Genomic DNA, 21,737 nt, shown 5'->3' on the forward strand with positions numbered 1-21,737 from the left:
CCTGTGGGAACTGGTACTGGCTCAGTTTCAGGACTTGTTTTCCCCAGGGAGATCCCTACAGAAGTCCCAGCTCTTTGTACTTCCACAAAAACTGGAATTAAGTTTTCTGTTTTGATGGACTGTCTGCATTGGCTTGAATCAGAACAATTTGACTTCCATATATTAAAAAAAAGCCAGGGTCAGCAGGTGGCGTGATGGTTAAGGTGCTAGATTCCCACATGGCTGACCTGACTGCTCGAAAATCATACTGGGCACTTGTGTGTGCATGCCCAGAGTCCCAGGAGGAGAGTGCAGGAGAAGGGATTGTGGCATGGCCATTCCCCTAGGCGGTGATTTCTCACCTTCCTTTTGTCAGTCTGTCTGTCTCTCCCTGCCCACCCCCACCCCCCCCACTCACCCACCCTGCCCCTTCAGGCAAGCACATGTGCCCTGTGGCAAAAACCTTAAAAAAAGAAAAAAAAAAGGAAAGCCACAATGAGGTGATCCCTGGCCCTCAAGGCTTGGATCAAGACTCTGCTCATAATGCCAGCTCAACTGGGCGCTTAATGAATGCTTTTGCCAAGTGTTAACAGCAGTTATGAAGGATTTCTAAGGAAAAACAACTGGAGTTATGCAAGAGGATACTCAAAAAGTTGATGGATAAGTGGAATTACAGGTATGAGCTTATTTTGACACGATTTTTTTTAATCCTGCAAAGCTTTCCCACGAACTTTTTGAAGACCCTCCCCACCCCATGCTTCCCCAGCAACCACACTTCTCTGCCCCTTTCACACCAGTTTCCTAGAAGTCCATGTCTGCAGTCACTGCTCTGTCTTCCCACCTCCCAGTCTCAACTCCACGCCACTCGGGCTGCCATCTCCTTCGCTCCACTAAAGACTCTTCTCATCAAGGTCATCAACGAACTCCTCAATGTCAAATCCAATGGTCCGTTCTCACCCCAGCCTCATCCTTCACACCTTCTCAGCAGCATTTGACCTAGTCAACCTCACTCATCTTTCTTTTTTTTAGGTTTATGCTATAGGGTATGTGTGCTCTCCAGAAAAGAGACACAGAGAGGGGAAGTGAGAGATCACCCCTAGGCAGGATGGCCCCACTGCAGTCCCTTCTCCTCCATTCTCCTCCCGGGATTTTGGGGGCACTTGCATCCACGCCAGTGTGATTTTCAAGCCTCTGGTCTGGGACTTGAACTGTAGACAAACATGCGGGAATCCAGTGCCTTAACCACCACACTGCCTGCTGGCCCCTCTCCTATCTTCTTTAAAGACTTTGTTAGGCTTCCATGATCCCAGCCTCTCCCAGTTTGGGGACTTTGCACAGGTTATTTTAGTAGTCAGTGCAGATGGGTCAGGACACAAACTCAAGCCCCATTTGAGTTCAGTCTGCTCTTGACTGGACTACACCCTGGCTGACCCAAAGCCTTGGAGAGAGGGGACAAAGATTTGCAGAAGTTAACAGTGCTGTTGAGGGCAGATTTTTTTTTAAAGAGAGATTTTTTTTTGCTATAGGACATGTGCGTTTGCTGGAGAGACAGACAGAAAGTGAGAAAACACCCCCCAGGGGGATAGCCACGCCACAATCCTTTCTCCTCCATTCTTCTCTCAGGATCTTGGACACACATGCACATGCGCCCAACATGAGTTTTAAACCACCAGGCCCGGGACTTGAACCACATCAACTACATGGGAGTCCAGTGACATAACCATTACATCATCTGCTAGTCTACCAAGAATTTTATAGCTGGGAAGAATTCAGAAATCATATTGTCCAATAGTTCTCCACAGTGGCCATACATTTGAGACACCAGGGTAAGTTCTAAAATAGAGCAACCCACCCCAGACCAGCTAAATCAGAATCCCTGAAAGGAACCTAGACATCGATTTTAATGTACAGCCAAATTGATAACGATCCACCTCACCCAATGGTGTGCATAAGAATCTCCTTGGAGGCTTGTTATAATAATAATAACAATAACAATAATAATAATAAAAGAGCTTTGGACCTGCAGATGGTGTAATGGTTACATCATTGGACTCCCATGTAGTCAATCGCAGTTCAAGTCCTGGACCCGGAAGCTTAAAACACACTGGGCGCATGTGCATGTATGCCCAAAATCCCAAGAGGAGAATGGAGGAGAAAGGATTGGGGCACAGCCATCACCCCTGGGGAGTGATTTCTCGCTTTCTGTCTCTCTCTGTCTCTTTGGTATGTGCACATACCCTATAGCAAAAATCTCTCTAAATAAATAAAATCTTAGGAAACAAACATCCAGATCTAGAGTCTGCATACATTCACCAAGTACCAACCCTGTGCAACCATTGCGCTAACTGCTTCCACACACGTGATCTCATTTAGCCTGCAGAACATCTTCAAATGACATGCCATTATTCCCTTTTTACAGGTGGGAAAACCGAGGCCCCAAGAGTTTGTGTCTTAACCATGGACACCCAGCTCACAAGTGGTAAATCTGGTGTTTGAATTGGCTTGATTCCAAGGGTAGTACTCTTTCAACTCTATTTTTTCATGTTTCCCGGGAAAGAAAACCGAGACTTGCTGAATTAAGTAGCATGCCCTATTAGTACGGCTAGTCACTGGAGGATCCAGGATCAGAAGTCCACACTCATCCTCTTTCAACACAGTAAACCTTTGGGAGACTGAAATTAATCAAATCTCCTTGCCTCAGGACCAGCAGGTTGTGTAGTGGGTACAGCACTGGGCTCTCACATGGCCAACTGCAGTTCAAGTCCCAGACCTGGTGGCTTGAAACTCATGCCAGGCACATGTGCATGCGTGCCCAAAATCCTGAGAGGAGAATGGAGGAGAAAGGTTTGCAGAGTGGCTACCCCACCGACTGGAGGAGGATTTCTCACTTTCTCTCTGTCTGTCTCTCTGGCAAGCACACAAGCCCTATAGGAAAAAGAAAAAAAAAAAAAAACCCTCACCTTACACCATGCTAGAAGGGTTGCCTGAAAAGTTAGTATCTATAATCACACGCTATGGAAGAACCTTAGGGACACTGCCAAGTGACATAAGCTGATCACAAAAAATAAATACTAGGATTCTAGTCATATAGCATATATAACTTAAAATATAATTTCTTAAAAGGCTGACTTATAGCCTATTGTTTAAGGGAACTCATCGCATATGGCCAATCACTGTTTAAATCCCAGCCCTAGTGGTTTGAAAAACACTGTGAGCATGTACATGTGCAGGCGTGCCCACAGTCCCAACGGGATGGAGACAGGGAGGAGAAGGGACTGCAGTGTGTCCATACCCCATTGCGGGGTGATTTCTCCCCCACCCTCTTTCTGTCTCTGGTGTGCACATGTACCCTCTGGCAATTTATACATATATATATATATACATGCACATGCACCTGGTGAGTTTCAAGCCACCAGGTCCAGGACTCGAACTGCAGTCAAGTATGTGGGAGTCCAATGATATAACCATTACACTATCTGCTGGTACCTAAAATATTTTCTTAATTTAAAATATCTAAAGTAGTCAAATTCACAGAAACAGAAAGTAGAATAGTTGTGACCAGGGACTGGGGGTAGAGGGAAAGGAGAGTTTCAGACTGGCGAGATGAAAAAGTTCTGGGACTCCGTTTCGCAGTAATGAGAATACACTTAACAGCTACGAAACTGGACAGCTGAAGGTCGAGATGGTAAATTTAATGGTAGGTGTAGTTTACCACAATAAAAAGTTCTTATGTGTACATATATTCATTGAATTTCATTCTGAATTTTACAAACGGTTCCTCCCAAAGAGAGAATTGACCACTGATCTGAAACAGAGTCCCCCGGAGAACACAGAAGCACCCGTGCCCTGAGGAGCTCGGCTCTCCCCCAGGACAGCCCCCTTGTCTTCTGCAGCCCCCTCGGAACTGAAAATCGAGTGTCGGTAAGTGGGACAGAGAGTGAGAGAGAAAGGGGGAAAGAGGGAGAAAGATGAGGATGAGAAAGAGAGGGGGAGGAAGGCAGGAATGGAGTCTGGACTGTGACGTCAAGCCCCTAGTAACTCAGTTCAAAAGCCAACACAGGGAGGCGGCAGCACAGATTTTGCAGTCACACCTGGTTCAAATCCTGCAGCCTCCCCTGCCCCCCTCTTATTTTAAGAATTATTTAATTTTATTATTATTTTTAACTTTGCTATAGGACACATGTGCTCACCAGAAATGCACATACACACACAGAGAGAGAATGAGAGAGAGAGAGAAAGCTGCCAGGTCCAGGACTCAAACTGCAGTCAGCAATATGGAAATCTAGCACCTTAACTACCACACCACCTGCCGGCCCACCTTTCTTTTTTTAGCTATGTGATTTTTTATTTTTAATGTTTATTCTGCAGCCAGCAGGTGGCATGGTGGTTAAGGGCACTGGGGACCAGCAGTTGGTGTAATGGCTGGCGCTGCACTCCCATGTAGTCAACTGCAGTTCGAGTCTCGGACCTGGTGACTTAAACTCATGCCGGGTGCGTGTGCGTGCGTGCCCAAGATCCTGAGAGGAGAATGGAGGAGAAGGGATTGTGTGTGGCCATCCCCCCCGGGGGTGATTTCTCACTTTCTGTCTCTGTCTTTCTGGTGAGCATACACACCCTATAGCAAAAAGCTGTCAATAAAAAAAAAAGGGTGCTGGACTCTCACATGACCGACTGCAGTTCTAGTCCTGGACCTGGACCTGGCCACTTGCTCTCTTACTTTCTCTCTCTCTGTCAAATTAAACTTAATTAATTAATTAAGATAAATAAGATAATACTTAACAAATGTTTATTCCTTTCTTTCATGAGAGAGACAAAGACAAGCACCTCCAACAGGATGCTTTGCCATGGTCCCCCGATTTCAGCCAGCCTGGATCACACACACTGCACACACATCCGGCATGCAGAGAGAACTCCGGGAGGTGCTCCTTACCTACCCACGTGGGTCCGCTGCGTTACCACTTTGTCCGCACCTGGCCCAGCTATGGGATTTTAAACAAGTTTGTTTTTTTTTTTTAACCCCTAAAAGCCCCTGTTTCCTCAACTGTAAAAGAGTTAAGGAAGATACTGGACTCAGGGCTTTGTGAGGATCTTCCGTAAATAAAGTCGTTAACGCAATGCCAGGCACAGAACTGGCCCTCAGTCAAGACAGGCTCTGCGGCTTTGTATCAAGAAGCAAGAGGAGAAAGAAGGGAAGGAAACTGAGGGAAGCCCGTCTCCTGAAAGAAGAGGACAAGAAAGGACTGAAAGCCAGACTCCCTTCCGAAACTTCCCACCAGCTCACAGGGATTCAGGCAAGTTTCTCTGTGTTTCCTCATTCCGGAAAACAGGGTCTCTAAAGCCTCTCCTATCTGGAAATGTAAATGCTGATGAATCCAAATCGGCTGCGGTCCAGGTGAATTCCCCGCCCTCAGGACTCACTGCCTGCGCCTCTACCTATGCACGCTAAGGAGGCCCTCTGGAGGATGCAAGAGGAAGAGAGATGCTTACACTTTGGCTCTGGATACGAAATGAAGGTGTGACCTTGTAGACCTGCCTGTCACCAAATACAGAGAACACTTAAGCTAAGAAGGTAACCTGAGTGAAGGAGAGCTTGTATCAAAAGTATTTAGGAGCACAATTAAATGATCTTCTATTATATTGTACTTTCTGGTCTGCCCCCTGTTAAGCGTCTATAATAGAAAAGTTACAATGTACACAGTGTGACAATGTACGGACATCACTGCAATGTCCGGATGTTGGTCCATGTATAAATGTTGTTATAATGGATAAACATTGTCACATTGCCTGAGATTTGCTCTGAAATAAGAATGTTCTAGTATGTCCCCCTAAGGTCTCTTATGAGGTCTGTTTAACAGGTATCTGCAAAAGGCACTTCCAGGGACCAGCAGTTGGCATAATGGCTATGTCGCTGGACTCTCCTGTAGTCGACTGTGGTTCGAGTCCCGGACCCAGTGCCTTAAACTCACACCGGGCACATGTGCATGCATGACCAAGATCCTGAGAGGAGAATGGAGGAGAAGGGATTGTGGTGTGGCCATCCCCTGGGGGTCATTTCTCGCTTTCTATCTCTCTCTGTCTTTTTGGCAAAGCGCATGCACTCTATAGCAAAAACCTCTCCAAAAAATTAAAGAAAAAAGGCACTTCTAGGGTCTTAGGAAAAGAGAAGCTAATGGTCTGCTCTTCTCTCCTTAATGTGCCAAAGCAGTTGTCGATTTAAAACGGAGAAAATGTACACATCAAAATAAAGACCGTTGGCTCCCTTGCCCGTCCATTCATTTAGCCAGTGTGTACTAACTAGTGCGTTAGAGTTTTCATTCTGTCTTCAATGCCCTGTACCACCAGGATTTAATCAGAAGTTTTTGTCTACCTATATGCTCTCTTAAGCAAACCTGTTATAAACCCTGTTATTATAGGTCAAATATCCCCAATCTGAAAATCCAAAATCTGAAATTTTCTGAGCACTGACATGACACAAGTGGAAATCCCACACCTGACCTCGTGCAACAGGGCACAGTCACAACACAGGTACACAACTTTTTTCGGAAAAATACAGATTGTATTCAGCACCCTCAGGGAGAAAAGACCCTCCCAGCCCCCTTCCCTTTCCCAAGCACCCCCAGACCCCCCACGCAAGAGCACCCACGAAAGGGAGTAAAATGGCACGAAGCACAGCATTGGGGTGGAGGCTGTTTGCTGCGGCTGTGGTTTAACAGCTCAGACAGTGTTCTGGGGATGCTACTGCGGTGCTTAGTTACCCCGAACGCATTACTTCTTCACTACATTCATGATATGTCATATTATTTACTGCTAAGCAGTTATGCATGAATAAATGCAAGAAAATTATTGCTAATTCATAGCACGTAAATTCAGTGTCAAAAGTAATGTGATGTCAAACAGATTTTGCACATGGGTGGCTGAAATAGCGACACTTGCTTTCTGGTAGCTGAATGTACATAAACTTCATTTCATGCACACAAAAAAAATGTTTTTGAGAGGTTTTCGCTATAGGGCGTGTGTGCTCCCCAGAAAGACAGAGACAGAAAGCAAGAAATTACCCCCTGGGGGATGGCCACGCCACAATTCCTTCTCCTCCATTCTCCTCTCGGGATCTTGGGCACTCACACACACTCGCCTGGCATGGTATTAAGCCACTGGGTCAGGGACTCGAACTGTGGTCAACTACATGAAAGTCCAGCAACATAGCCATTATGCCAACTGCTGGTCCTCATGCACAAAATTATTACAAATTTATAAAATTGCCTTCAGTTTCTATGTTTACCGTGTATATAAAACATAAATGAATTGGGCCAGCAGATGGCATAGCAGTTGCATTGCTGGACACCCACATAGCTGACTGGTTCAAGTCTCGGACCTGGTGGCTTGAAAATCATGGTAGGTGTGTGTGCGTGCGTGCCCAAGATCCCAGGAGGAGAATGGAGGAGAAGAGATTATAGCATGACCATCTCCCGTGGGGGCTGAGGGTTTACTTTCCCTCCCACTGTCTCTGTCTCTTTCACTCTCTGGCAAGCACACACACCCTAAAGCAAAAACCTCTTAAAAATGAATCAATGCAGGGAACCAGCAGTTAGTATAATGGCTATGTCGCTGGACTCCCACATAGTCGATCGCAGTTCGCGTCCCGGATCCAGTGGCTTAAAACTCACGCCAGGTGCCTGCGCATGCGTGCCCAAGATCCCAGGAGGAGAATGGAGGAGAAGGGATTGCGGTGTGACCATCCCCCCGTGGGGCGATTTCTTGCTTTCTGTCTTTATAGCTCTCTCTGTCTGTCTGGCGAGAGCACACGCCCTATAGCAAAAACCTCTCAAAATAAATAAATAAATACATACATACATACACTTTGTGTTTAGACTTGAGTTCTATCCTTAAGATTTCTCATTAAATATACGTAAATATTCCAAAATCTGAAAAAAGATTAATATCCAAAACACTTCTGGTCCCAAACACTTTGGACAAGGGATACTCAACCTGTATAAGTGATAAAAATGAAGAAGAGATGGTTAGTGAATAGAAGAAAAAGTGCAGATTAAGAATTCAACAAGTGGCAAGGTGGTTGAGGCACTGAATTCCCACATGGCTGATGGCAGTTCGAGTCTCAGACCTGGCAGCTTGCTTTCTCTCTTTCTCTCTCCCTCTCATGAGCACACGTGCACTATAGCAAATGAAAGAATGATAATGATAAGGGACCAGCAGATGGCGTAATGGCTACATCACTGGACTCCCAGATAGTTGACCGTGGTTCGAGTCCCACACCCAGTGGCTTAAACTCACGCTGGGTGTGGTACATACGTGCCCAAGATCCCGAGAGGAGAATGGAGGAGAAGGGATTGCGGCGTGGCCATCCCCCCTGGAGGGTGATTTCTCATTTTCTGTCTCTCTGTCTCTCTCTGTCTTTCTGGCAAGTGCATGCACTCCGTATCAAAAACCTCTCCAAAAAAAAGAAAAAAAAAGAATGATAATGATAAAACAAAATTGAGTAAATAATTCTTAAAACAAAAAAATTGGAAAAATAAAAAAGAGGGAAAAGAGGGGCTGGCAGGTGGCGTGGTGGTTAAGGGCGCTGGACTCCCACATGGCCGACTGCAGTTCAAATCCTGGACCTGGCAGCTTGCTTTCTCACTTTCCTCCTCTCTCTCTCTCATTCTGTCCGTCTCTGCTTAAATTAAAACAAACAAACAAACAAACAAACAAACAAATAAATAAATAGAAATAAAACGATTCTAAAAAAGCAAAAGATAAAAGAACTCCACCAGTCCCAACTGACACAAATCTATGTCAGTTTTCCCATTTTCTGAGTGGCGGTATCAAGCCTCAGTAGCTTTATGGAGTCAATGAGATAAGAGTCCATAGCAGGAATACCACCTTTCTGTTTGTTTTTGTTTCTGCTATAGAGTGCATGCACTCCCCAGAGAGAGAGAGATGTGAGACATCACCCCCTGGGGAGAATGGCCACCCCACGGTCTCTTCTCCTGAAGTCTCCCCTCGGGATTTCGGGGGAAATCACACATCCACAGTGTGATTTTTGAGGCTCCTGGGTCTGCGGCTCAAATGTGCAGTCAGTCAACCATGTGGGATCCAGTGCCTTACTCCATGCCGCCTGCTTGACCACCCCCTTTAATGTAGTTACAGAGCCTACAAACTGCCGTTCGGGAAGAAATGCTTTTTCTGGGTCTTAGAGGAAGTAAATGGGAAGGCCGTGATCTAAATGTATTGTGTTTGAGACTGGCCTGAGGGTGTCGCACTACTAGTCTGCACGCAGCCTTATGTCTACTCTCAAAGAATCTGCCTCCCTGCCAACACAGCACAGGGCTGAGTAAGACGGGAGACAATTTCGGGGACCACTATATTTCTGTGCTCTTTTGCAAAGCTCTTTTGGAATATGATATGGCTGGCAGGACTGAACAATTTGAGCAGGAAGAGACAACTCCTCTCATTTCTGGTCAACAGACATTCATTCATCCATCATTCATTATACTGGCAAATATTTACCAATTTTTTACATTCTTGGCATTGTGCCATGCACTGGATACCAAAGTGGATAAGTCACGTTGCAAACAAATTTCACAAAATCAGTATTACACAGACCATACTCCCTGGAAACAATGCAACGGCTAGGAATCATCAAAAAGATAAATTAAGTCCTCATAAATGTGTACAATTTAAGAACTCACCACTAAATAAATCATAGATCATAAGAAGAAACCACAATGGAAATCAGAATATTCTTAGAACTTAATCGCAGTGAAAAAATATAGATCTAAACTTGTAGAACACACAGTCTCAAATGCCCATAGTAGGAGAGAAGACAGGCTTAAGGCTGATGAGCTAAGGATCCAGCTAAGAAATCAGTAAACAAACAAAGAAATATATGAAATCAAGAAGAAGGAAATAAAAAATAAGAGCAGGAATTGGTGAAATAAAAAACAAAAAGAAAAAAATGGAAAGGGTCAATAGAATTGATATGCCTTTGGAATTTCCTTTTTTTTTTTAAAGAGCACAGCAATATTAGAAATGAAATTAGCAATAAAACCCCAGATTCGGGAGAGATTAAAAAGATGACACGAACAATGCCTCGGGCTGTCCCAGTAGCCCAGCGGCTAAGGGAGCTGAATGACACATGGTGGACCACGGTTCAAATTCTTACCCAAGCAGTTTGAGAAGCAAATCCTGACAGGGTGAAGAAATGAAGGAGAAGGGATTGCAGTGTGACCGTAACCAATTGGAAGGCTCTCTCTCTTTCTCCGTACCCTCTGGCCCACGAATAAAAAAAAATAAACAAATAAAATTAAAAACCAAAGGATACTATGGAAATAAATCTAAAGACAAATGAACAAATTCTTAGAAAAATGTAACTTTGAGAAACTGACTTAAGAAGTCAGTGGTCCCATGACTACCATCCTTTAGTAAAGAACTCTCACAGGTGTGGTTGAGCCACAGTAGCACAGGAAGCAGCATACTGACCTGCAAAGATGGAAGCCACATGGTCAGCCATGGGTTCAGAACCCAGGTCAACCCGATGCACTCCAGGCATGCGTGCCAAGATCCTGACTAGCTGGAGGGCTGTGGAAGGGAACGTCGATGTAATAAAGCTCTGTTGAGGGTGCCTGTCTCTGAGGGTGCCTGTCTCTCTCTCTTTCACTTGCTTTCTCTTTCATACTCTTTTTCACTAAAGAAATAAACTATAAAGAAAAAAAAAATATATTACCAGAAGCTAAAATTTCTCATACACACAAAATCCCAGCCTTCAATGATTTTATAGGCCCATTCTCATAGTCTTCCCATGAACAGGTCATTCTAGCCTTGCAGAAGATAGAAAAGAAAGAACAACTCATTCCGGCAAGCTGATACGTTGATACTAAAACCAGTCAGAGTAATTGTTTACAAAAGCATATAACAAACCACTTTAATTTATAGACATTTATGAGGGAAAAAATTGAATAAATATTCACCAAATAAATCTAGCAGTATAAGTTAAATTATACTTTATCGTGACTAAGTCAGTTATCCTAGGAATGAATGCAAGAGTTGTTTAATAAGAAGATCTGGTCGTTGTTTAATAAGAAGATCTGGGGACCAGCAGATGATGTAATGGTTAATCACTGGACTCCCACATAGTTGGCTGTGTTCGAGTCCCAGACCTGGTAGCTTAAAACTCACACTGGGCACGTGTGCGTGCATGCCCAAAATCCCAAGAGGAGAATGGAGGAGAAGGGACTGCGGTATGGTCACAGTCACCCCCTGTGGGTGATTTCTCACTCTCTGTTTCTCGGTCTCTCTCTGTCTCTCTGGCAAGTGCACATGCACTACAACAAAAATCTCTCTCTAAAAACAAAAAGAAGAAGAAGAAGAAGAAGAAGAAGAAGAAGAAGAAGAAGAAGAAGAAAATCTGACAATGCAGTTTCCCACATAAGCAGATTTTACAAGCATACGATTATCTCAATGGTTGTTATAAAGCATTTGATAAAACTAAATACTCCTTAATGATTTTTTTAAAAGAAAGAAAATTCAGCAAAGCTCTTTTTTTTTTTTTTTTTTTTGGAGAGGTTTTTGCTATAGGGCACGTGTGCTCGCCAATAAGAGAGAGAGACAGAGAGACAGAAAGCGAGAAATCATCCCCCAGGGGGATGGCCACACCGCAATCCCTTCTCCTCCATTCTCCTCTCAGGATCTTGGGCACGCATACACATGCGCCTGTTGTGAGTTTAAGCCACCAAGTCCGGGACTCAAACCGCGGTTGACTACATGTGAGTCCAGCGACAGCCATTACACCAACTGTTGGTCCTAGCAAAGCTCATCTTAACGATGAAACATTAGACAGTCTTTCTCCATCAGGGAAAAGACAAGGATGCCCACTGTCACCACCTACAATCAGCATTATTCTAAAGATTTCACCCAGTGTATTAATAAATAAATTAATTAATTAATTAAGAATTAGAAAGAAACAAAACAGTCATTATTCAGTTAGTATGATTGTCAGAATAACCTGCAAGACTCTACAAAGTACTGAAAATAATACTTCATAAGCCATCTGAATATAAGACAATATTCAAAACTAAATTGTATTTGTTTCTACCTAGTAGCCACAATTTCTTCTGGATAGTCTGCAAAGAACATTTGTGATTAAGCAGCAGGTAGCATGGTGGTTAAGGCGCTGGACTCCCACATGGCTCACTGCAGTTTGAGTCCTGGAACTGGGAGCTAGCTTTCTCACGTTCCCCTTCTCTCTCTGTGTCTCTCTCTGGTCAAATTTGAAAAATAATAATAACAAAATAATTTAAAATAAAAAATAAGCTAAGGAAAAAATAATTTTAAAAAAAGTTTGTGATCACTTTTAATGAAAGAGGGAGTTTGTTGTCTTTAAGGGGCATTGTGGGTACCTGCCTACCTGAGGGTCAGTGGGTAGTTTAAGTGAAGGCTCCAGGCGCCTTCTTTTTTTCTGGTGATCATCCCCCAGTGTCATGGAAGGCTGTACGTCCAGCTGAGTGTGGCATTATCTGGCACTGTTGGCTCAGAGCAAACTTGTGGTCCTTCTGTTTCTTCTATTTCCATGTGGAAGCTGAGATCCCGGATACAGCTCTTGCCCACAACACACCCAGGCTTCCCTCATCTGGTTACAGCACCCCAATTCTCCTTGAGGACCTACTTTTCCAACTGTCCAGTCCGTGATTTCCGTGTAGCTTTAGACCCACTGCTGACCCCAGGGGAGAACTTCCATGCAGGCTTAGTAAATCAACTCCCACACATTGCTGGTCACAGCGGTGAGCTCAGGGATGCAGGGATGGCTGTGGGACCTAAGCTGGCTACCAGAGCCTGCCTGTCCTCCTGAGAGAGCTCCAGGGACTGAGGCCTTCTCTCTGGGTTGCTGAGAAGACATAAATACAGGACTGTATGACGCCACTTGAGCCTTTGGATCCAGCCATGTCTGAAGCATTTTTGTTGCTATTGTTTTGCTTCAGCTGCTTTAGCTGGGCTTCTTTTGCCAGCAATCAAAAAGTCTCAATGACAAATACTGAGTTTAGTCAAATTTCCCTTCAGTTTTACAGAGCTATGGAATCCTAAAATTGTCATTTACTTCATCAAAAGTCAGAGCACCAAGAAGAACAAGTAAATGTGATTCCTTTTTTTAAAGAATTATTTATTTAAATTTATTATTATTATTATTGTTTTTAATTTGCTATAGGACACATACGCTCACCAGAGAAAGATGGAGAGAGAGGGAAAGTGAGAAAGCAAGCTGTCAGGTCTGGGAGTCACACCATGTTCAGCCATGTGGGGGTCCAACACCTTAACCACTATGCCACCTGCTGGCCCCATGATTCATTTGAAAAGGCGAATATCAAGAATCCTTCTCCATATTTCTAGAAATCTCTGCAGAACACATCGGTCTAAAGCAATCCTTCCTAACCTTTCCATGCATAGATCACTACAAAAGTGTGCAAGGTACATGGGCAAGCAAAGCCACTAGCCCTAGGAGGACTCGGCCATCAAGTTTCTGCCAACACCCTAGAGCTGGACAGACCAGGGACACCTGTCACCCACATGCCAGCTGAGCAGCTCAGGCCTAGAGGAAAGTAAAGGTGGGAGGTGAGGGAAGATGGTTCAGGGCAAATCCTCAAATGAGTCTTCTCTCAACATGATGGGTGACTTGCCTTATCCAACAGTTCGTTCTTCATCCTCCATGCATTCCAGAATAAAGTGCTTTTAAATTATTAGCAGTTTTTCAAAACCAGCCTGCCAAAACCCAGCTGCTTCTGCACAGTCAGGCCTTCTGGGGCATGGCTGTGGCTCCGTGGGAAGGACCCTGAGCTCTGGCTGAAACTGCTTTTGCTCTCTGCAGCAGACCCAGACTTGCAGCCAAGAAGCAAGAGGGCGGAAGGTCACTGGGTCGGGGGTGGAGGGAGGAGTATCCAGAGAGCTGGACCGAAAGAATGCCATTATTTAAGAGATGACTGAAGAATTTCTTCGAGACTCGCCAAAGGAGTCCTCCTCTTTGAACTCTGGGGGCTTAAGAATGCTGAGCACCCAGTTTGCAGATTCTTCTGTTGACCCACTATGGTCACACAAGGATGGGAGCAGGAAAGAACTTCTTTTCTTTTCAATTCAGTAGCTTGACTTTGTCGACGAGTGCAAAGAACCTAAGCACAGCATGTTGCTGTTGCCATTTCTCATAGCCTTGTCTTCCTGTTTATCCAGCACTTATTACCCAACATTCTTGGACAGCTGGTCTACCAAGAAGCTGACAAACTATCAACCCCAGTCTATATGCGAGACAAGAGGTAAGGGATAGGAGACAGACATAAAGATAACTAAGACATGGCCCAGAAGGTGGCCAACATTACCCAACATTCTTGGACAGCTGGCCTACCAAGAAGCCGACAAACTATCAACCCCTGTCAATATGCAAGACGAGAGGTAAGGGATAGGAGACAGATATAAAGATAACTAAGACATAGCCCAGCAGGCAGTGTGGAGGTTAAGGCACTGGAACCCACATAGCCGACTGCATGGTTCAAGTCTTGGACCCAATAGCTTGAAAATCACATGGGCACATGTGTGTGTGCACCCCAAATCCCAAGAAGACTGGAGGAGAAGGAATTTTGGCATGGCCATATCCCCTGGTGGGGAGGGGTGTGATTTCTCACTCTCCCTCTGTCTCTCTCTGGCAAGCGTATGCATCCTACGGCAAAAATCTAAAAAAAAATAAAATGAAAAAGATAACTAAGATGCAAGGCTTTAATAAGCAGACACACAGACACATTTCAAAGTTCTGGCAAGCACATGTGCCTTATGGCAAAAATCTAAAAAAAATAAAATAACGAAGACATAAGACTTTAATCAATAGGTGCACAGACACATTCCTAAATCTAAAGTAGATGGTGAAAAGTGCCTCAGTAGGGAACCAGCAGTTAGCATAATGGCTATGTCGCTGGACTCCCACGTAGTCGACCGCGGTTCGTGTCCCGGACCCAGTGGCTTAAAACTCACGCCGGGCGTGTGTGCGTGCGTGCCCAAGATCCCGAGAGGAGAATGGAGGAGAAGGGATTGCGGCGTGACCATCCCCCCTGGGGGGTGATTTCTCGCTTTCTGTCTCTCTGTCTCTCTCTGTCTGGCGAGCGCACGTGCCCTACAGTGAAAATCTCTCAAAAAAAAAAAAAAAGTGCCTCAGTAGAGGTACAAGCAGTGTTTTGGGAACTCAAAGTGGGGGAAAGGGTTCCAAGGGACTTGGGATGGGGCTGATGAAGATCTAAGAAATCCCCAAATGGAATCACACATGGGCTGGGTCATTAGGGGTAGGAAAAGAAATGGCATCCTCAGTGGTGTCTGACCTCAAATGGGTCCCCTCCGGAGGAAAAGAGCTGTATTCTGAGTTACAGGGTAAAGGGTGCCCCTCCCCAGATTCATGTGTTGAAGTCCCAACCCCCAGGATCTCAGAACATGACTACACTGAAGACAGGGTCTTCAAAGAGGTGATTAGGATAAAATGAGGTCATTGGGTTGGCTCTAATAAGAAGACCCAGCACAGGGGCCATCAGGTGGCATGGTGGTTAAGCCGCTGGACTCTCACAGGGCCAACGGTGATTTAAGTCCCAGACCCAGCAGCTTGAAAATCATGCAAGGCGTATACGCATGTGCACCCAAAATCTTAGAAGGAGAAGGGATTGTGGAGAAGGAATCCCTCTGAGGAGTGATTTCGCACTTTCCCTCTCACTGTCTCTCCATCTGTCTCTGACAAACGCATACATCCTATGGCAAAAACTTTTTTTAAAAAGCATAAGTGTTTGAAAGTTATGTACATGCTAATTACCCTAATCTGATCATTACCCATTGTATAAATGCATTTAAAAATTGAACCAACTGGGGCTGGCAGGTTAAGGTGGTGGTTAAGGTGCTGGATTCCCACACGGCTGATCGTGGTTCAAGTCCCAGACCTGATGGCTTGTCTTCTCACTCTTCCTTTATCTCTCTCTGGTCAAATTGAATAATGACAACACATTTTTAAAAACTGGACCAGCCAAGTGGCATGGTGGTAAGGCAGCTGGATCGCATATGACCAACTCTGGTTCAAGTCCTGGACCCAGTGGCTTAAAGAAACATGATGCACTTATGAATGCATGCCCAAAACCCCAAGAGGAGAGTAGAAGGGAATGTGACCTGGTTTTCTCCCTTAGGGGGGAGGGTGATTTCTCCCTTTCTCTCTCTCTCCCTCTTTCTCTCTCCCTCTCTGCCTCTCTCCGGTGAGTACATATGCCCGATGACAAAACAAACAAGAAAAGATCATACTGTACCTCATAAATATGTACAACTATTATGTGTCAATTTAAAATCATATTTTATTACTCTTTTTAAAATTTTGCTAGAGGGCACATGTGCTCAGTGGAGAGAAAAAGAGAGAGAGAAAGTGAGAAAGCTCCCCATAGCTCCCTATATGAGATGGTCACACCGCGACCCCTTCTCCTCCACTTCTCCCTCCTGTAGAGAGTTTGGGCACTCATGCACATGTACCCAGGGTGTTTCTTAAGCCACTACATCCAAGACTTAAACTGCAGAGTCAGTTACATGGAATCCAGGTGCCAAACCACCACACCACCAGCTGGCCCAATTTATTATTTTCAAATAACAAAGATATCATTCCATTAAAGAAGAGGAAGAGATCAGGAAGCAGACAGAGGGGTGACAAAGTGCGGAGCCCATGAGAAGATGGCCATCTCCAAGCCAGAGAGGGGCCTGGAACAGATCCTTCCCCTAGGGCCCTAGAAGAAATCAGTCCTGCCAACACCTTGACCTTGGACTTCCAGCTTACAACAGCGTGAGACACACATTTCCGTCGGTTAAGCCCCCCGTCTGGGGCTATTACCCAGCTGCCACATTAACACGGTCTGTGGGCTTCCCTGGCCCCAAGCGCCTCCCACATTGGAAGCTGCTACCCAGGCTTCCGGGGGAGGGGATGCCTCGCCTCCTCCCTCCGCTCTGGGATTCTTGTTGACGAGCCCCTGTTAGTGTGCGTGTGGCTTTCTGGGCTTGATTTGGAACCTCACATGCTCGTCCTCACGGTCAGTGGGCTGCACTGAAACGCACTCCTGGCAAGCCTTCCTTCCTCAGGAGCACTACACCAAGTTGCACTATCTTCTGTCATTTTAATGACTTTTGATTTCATTAACTCGTGTGTGGCTTTTCTTTCTGCTACCGCATCAGGGTCTCCTGTCCCGTTTCTGGAGTCCTTTTTGGAAAGGGATTATTCTAGTAGCCAAATGTATTCCATTTACTACAGATTGAACATCCCTAATCTGAAAACCCAAAATCCAAAATGTCCCCAAATCTGAAACTTTTGGAAACTGACATGACTCTGCAAGTGGAAAATTCCATGTGTGACCTCAAGTGACAGTCACAGTTCAAGTGCTGCAATATACAAACATTGTGGGGTGGCGCCAGTCAGCGGCATGGCAGTGGAGGTGGTTGGCTCCCACGTGGATGACTGCATGATTCAAGTTCCAGGCTCAGTGGCTTGAGAAACATACGGGGCGCATGTGCAGGAGTGCCCAACATTCTGAGAGGAGAATGGAGGAGAAGGGACTGTGGTGTGGTCTCCTCTCTGCGAAGTGTTTTCTCACGTCTTCTCTCTCTCTCTCGGTCTCTCTCCAGTCAGCATGCACACCCTACAGCAAACAATTAGGTCACCAGGAAAGTGACGATGTATTTTTCGATGTTGTTCTGTGTAAAAGTGCATCGTGACTTTCCGGAGGACCCAATAACAAACAAATCCAGAATCTTTGGGCTTTATCCCAGCTCTGTGAGTGGCCTGCTGGGGAGATCTGGGCCAATCAGCCCTGGTCTCCAGATTTCCCGGCTAAACTGTAAATGTCCCTCTCTGCGAAGACTCCCTTGGGCAGAATTAGCTGTTCCCATAATACTTGGTCAGTGGCGGCCAGCTGGTGGTCTACAGGATGGTGACCCTCACCCCAAAGCCTTCCACCCACACACAGCATTTCCTCTGGTCCTTCGAAGGAGCCCTGTCCCCAAAGGTAGGATGCAGTGTGGCCGGGTCGGCCCACACTTACTCTCGACATCCCCCTGGCCACAGCGGTGGCTACCGCGGGCCAATAATGACTGTGAGTCTCATCTTCAGCTCCCCTTTGTCAGAGAAGATTGAACTTGACAGTTAAAACTCAGCTCCAGTCTGGCAAAATTTCCACTTTTTGTTCTGAAACCAAAGGGCAAGAAGCTTCAGACACCGAGGGTTGTGACGGTACCACTCAGGGAATTACAAGTGTTTAGTACGAACCAGTCATAAAATTTAATTCACTCACCCAGAAGGTTCCCAAGAGGGTGTCAGTGGCCGTGTCTGGCTGGGTTGCATCACTGGTTTCTTAGAACAAGGTTCTGACAAGATCGAGGTTTCTTTTCATTGTGCCCATCTGTTTGTCACAGAGAGCCCCGGCCCGTAGTCACAGCCTGCGGCATCCTCTCCACACGGACACACACCCCAAATCCAGTTAGTGCTCCTTAAGTGATCTGCCAGTGGTCCCAGAGGAGAAGAGTAAGGAGGGGCCAGCCCCTTGTGTCCCTGCTGCCAGGCCGTGCACGTCTCAGTCTGAGCACAGCACAGGGATGTGGCAGACTCGGGATTCACCCTTGGCAAGAAGTCTTGGGGCTTGGTTGGAATTCAGACAACCCTCCTTGAGCCCAGGACATCTAATTCATTGCCTGGGAATTTATGAAAGTCATCCATATGGGGACCAGCAGTTGGTGTAATGGCTATGTCGCTGGATTCTCATTTAGTCGACTGCGGTTCGAGTCCTGGACCTGGTGGCTTAAAACTCACGCCGGGCGCATGTGCATGCATGCCCAGGACCCCGAGAGGAGGATGGAGGAGAAGAGATTGTGGCGTGACCATCCCCCCTGGGGGGTGATTTCTCGCTTTCTCTCTCTCTGTGTCTCTCTCTGTCTCTCCAGCGAGTACACATGCCCTATAGCAAAAATCTCTCTCTGAAAAAATCAAAATAAAAAAGAAAGCATTTAGAAAACTGAGAGGCAGCATCCAGGTGGGAATTATTACAAGTAAGGGAGTCAGTGGAGGGTGTAACCATAGTACCCAGCCTCCTACCACGAAAAGCCAACAGACCATAGGCCAGACCTGGCTACTGCCTGCTCTGTGAAGCAAAAAAGACTGAGATGCTCCTGGAAAAAGAATCTGTTGAGTGTGTCCAGGGTGGGAGATTTCCCAGAAAAGTCTTGGGTTTCAACCCTATCGGCTGATCTGAAAGGACTCTTGGCTTTGTGCCGAGCTTGTTCTGCCCCAGGTGTTTGCAAACTGTCCCCGGGCGCTCCACAGGCAGGGCCGGGCTTCAAATAGATACACAGATAGCATTGCCCAGCTCAAAAGTCATCGCTCACAGGATATAAAGCCCAAGGCAATGGCATGGCGTTGAAGGTCGCGCAGCTTCCCTCCAGCCTCTTAGCCTCTTAGCCTCTCCTGTTCCATGCCTGGGCTGCCTCCCACTAAGCCCTGCTGTAGCCTCCTTGGCTGTCCGAAGTGGGCAGGTGACCAATGAGCTCATGGCCAAGGCGGGCCCTCCCCAGTGTTCTTCAACATGCCACGGATTTTCTATCCCTGTACCTGTGCCCACACTGTCCCCCAACCCAGAGTACCCTTCCTTCATCTCCAACATGTGAGATGAACACACAAAGACCATCTGGAGCTTCCCGGAAGTCCCAGAGCGGAGTTCACGGCCTCGGGGGCTTTCTTATCACACCTGGTATCTAGGACTCTGTTCTCCACATCTCAAACTCCCAGCTCTCTGGGGAAGTTCATCGTTATGCTCATCGCCCCTCCCCAGCCCACTAGGTCTGCTCAGCAGGAGAGGCTGAGGGCAGGGGCAGCGACTGCTTTGTCTTTCGACTGGCAGTGTCCGGAGAGAAGTGCTCCTGGAATATCGGTACCTGATTGGCTGCCCAGACAGTAACGCCGCCCTGCGAAGGCCGGCGGCTGTCAGCCAGGGCCCCAGCGCATCCCGACCCAGCTGGCCCACTTCTTTGGGACGTAATTCTTCCTGTGCTGGGCTCCATATTCCTACCACCTCCCGACTCCTGCGAAGAGTGAAGTCTCCAGAGGAGTCGTGATGAGGCCTGATTAATCTTTGTGCCCAGCACAGACCCCAAGCCACAAAGGAGAAATGAATAAATTCCATCCATACTAATCGATTCAGTTGGCCCGTAATGCACTGGGTAAGTGCTATGAATTGGGAGCCAGATCCCACGTGGCTGGCTGCGGTTCAAATCCTAGCCCTGGCAGCTTGAAAAACACTCCAGGGACATATGGGTGCATGCCCAAATCCTGATAGGGTGGAGAGATGGAGGGAAAAGGATTGTGGCATGGCCACACCTTATTGGAAGGTGCATTCCCTCTCTCCCTCTCTCCCTCTCTCCTCTCTCTCTCTCCTTCTCTCTCTCTCTGGTGTCACTCTGACAATATAAACAAATACTAATCAATGCATTTATTTGGATAGCTATACCTGAGAAATAATCCATTTCTCTTTCTCATTTGAATCCTGTACACACAATTCACTATATATAGCTTTCCTGCTCATTCAATAAATACTTATCGGGGACTTGAGCTACAATGGTGAGCAAGACAAAGTTCCTGCTGGGCGGAGAGCTATTACATAAATAATCACAAACGTCCACGACTCACAGCTATGGAGTGTGCGCCAGGGAAGTACGGGGTGCTGCACACTAAGTTCACTCGGAGTTCATCAGTGGCCCCCACAGCCCTGTCCCATCATGCTCCTCCTTGGTCACCCTGGCCCCATCAGAAGTGGCCACCCCTCACTCAGCTCAGATGCAGAAAACAGATGACTGGACTTCTCCCCCAACGGGAATGAAGCAGAGTCAGGGTTTCTGTGTCTTTGCGTTGTTTCATACAATCTCCCTCCAATTATGATCCCCCCTTCCCATGGGAACTGTGGAAGATGCCAAGTCCACGCCGATTCCGGATGCAAAGTCTGTTCTGTCTGACCTCATTGATTCCTAGGGGATATGTTAAGACCTGTAAAATATGAGCTCATAAATCAGCTCTGGCTGGGTGTCTGCAAATGTTTTAGTTCGAAGGAAAGTCGGGCAGCTCTCACAAGCCCCCCAAACGTTCCTGCTTCCCCGGGCCCAACACACCAGCCGTCCCCAGAGGCTGCGATGCTGGCTGTCTGGGGCAGGCCCAGCACTGGCTGTCCCCGTCTCCCCTCTGGCTCAGCGCCGACAAGCTGGAGGGGAATGGGAGGTCAGTCCTTGACATTTAGTCTTCTGTCTGAGGCCCTCTGGAGAGAAGGAATCCTGTGAATGTCCTTTCCCTGCCAGCCCCCGAGGAGATGGCCCGAAGACCCCTCCCCAGGCATGCACCTCTGTCTCCAAGACAAACAGGAGCTTCCGGATGGGTGCTGGGCCCCAGCGGGTGCCAACGACCTAAAATTCCACTACCTACTCCCTCTGGAGCTGTCCCGGCTGGTGGTGGCCCTTGGGAGCCAATCTCTCCCATGGCAGGGAAACAAGCCCAGCTACAAGGCCTGAAGGCTCAGATTCCCCTCAGGGGAGAGGACAGTGGGGGTAGGTCTGTTGGCAGTGAGTCTGACCTGCAGGCTCTGCACGGACATCTCCCCGGCAGCCCCTCGGTATCCTGGACATCTGAGCACCCGTGCTGAGGGGTGTGAGGCAGCCGTGGTGATCATGGGGTGCTGGAGGAACAAGGACCA

General features: G+C 46.7%; 1 protein-coding gene across 2 annotated transcripts in view; it reads right to left on the reverse strand.

Annotated features, from left to right (window-relative positions):
• Positions 1 to 21,737, reverse strand: part of FBLN5 (fibulin 5) — a 98,631-nt gene that overhangs the window by 45,172 nt on the left and 31,722 nt on the right. The gene's annotated exons all lie outside the window — the stretch shown is intronic.

The sequence above is a fragment of the Tupaia chinensis genome, unplaced genomic scaffold (assembly GCF_000334495.1).
Source record: "Tupaia chinensis unplaced genomic scaffold, TupChi_1.0 Scaffold000469_1, whole genome shotgun sequence".
NCBI classification, from domain to species: Eukaryota; Metazoa; Chordata; class Mammalia; order Scandentia; family Tupaiidae; genus Tupaia; species Tupaia belangeri.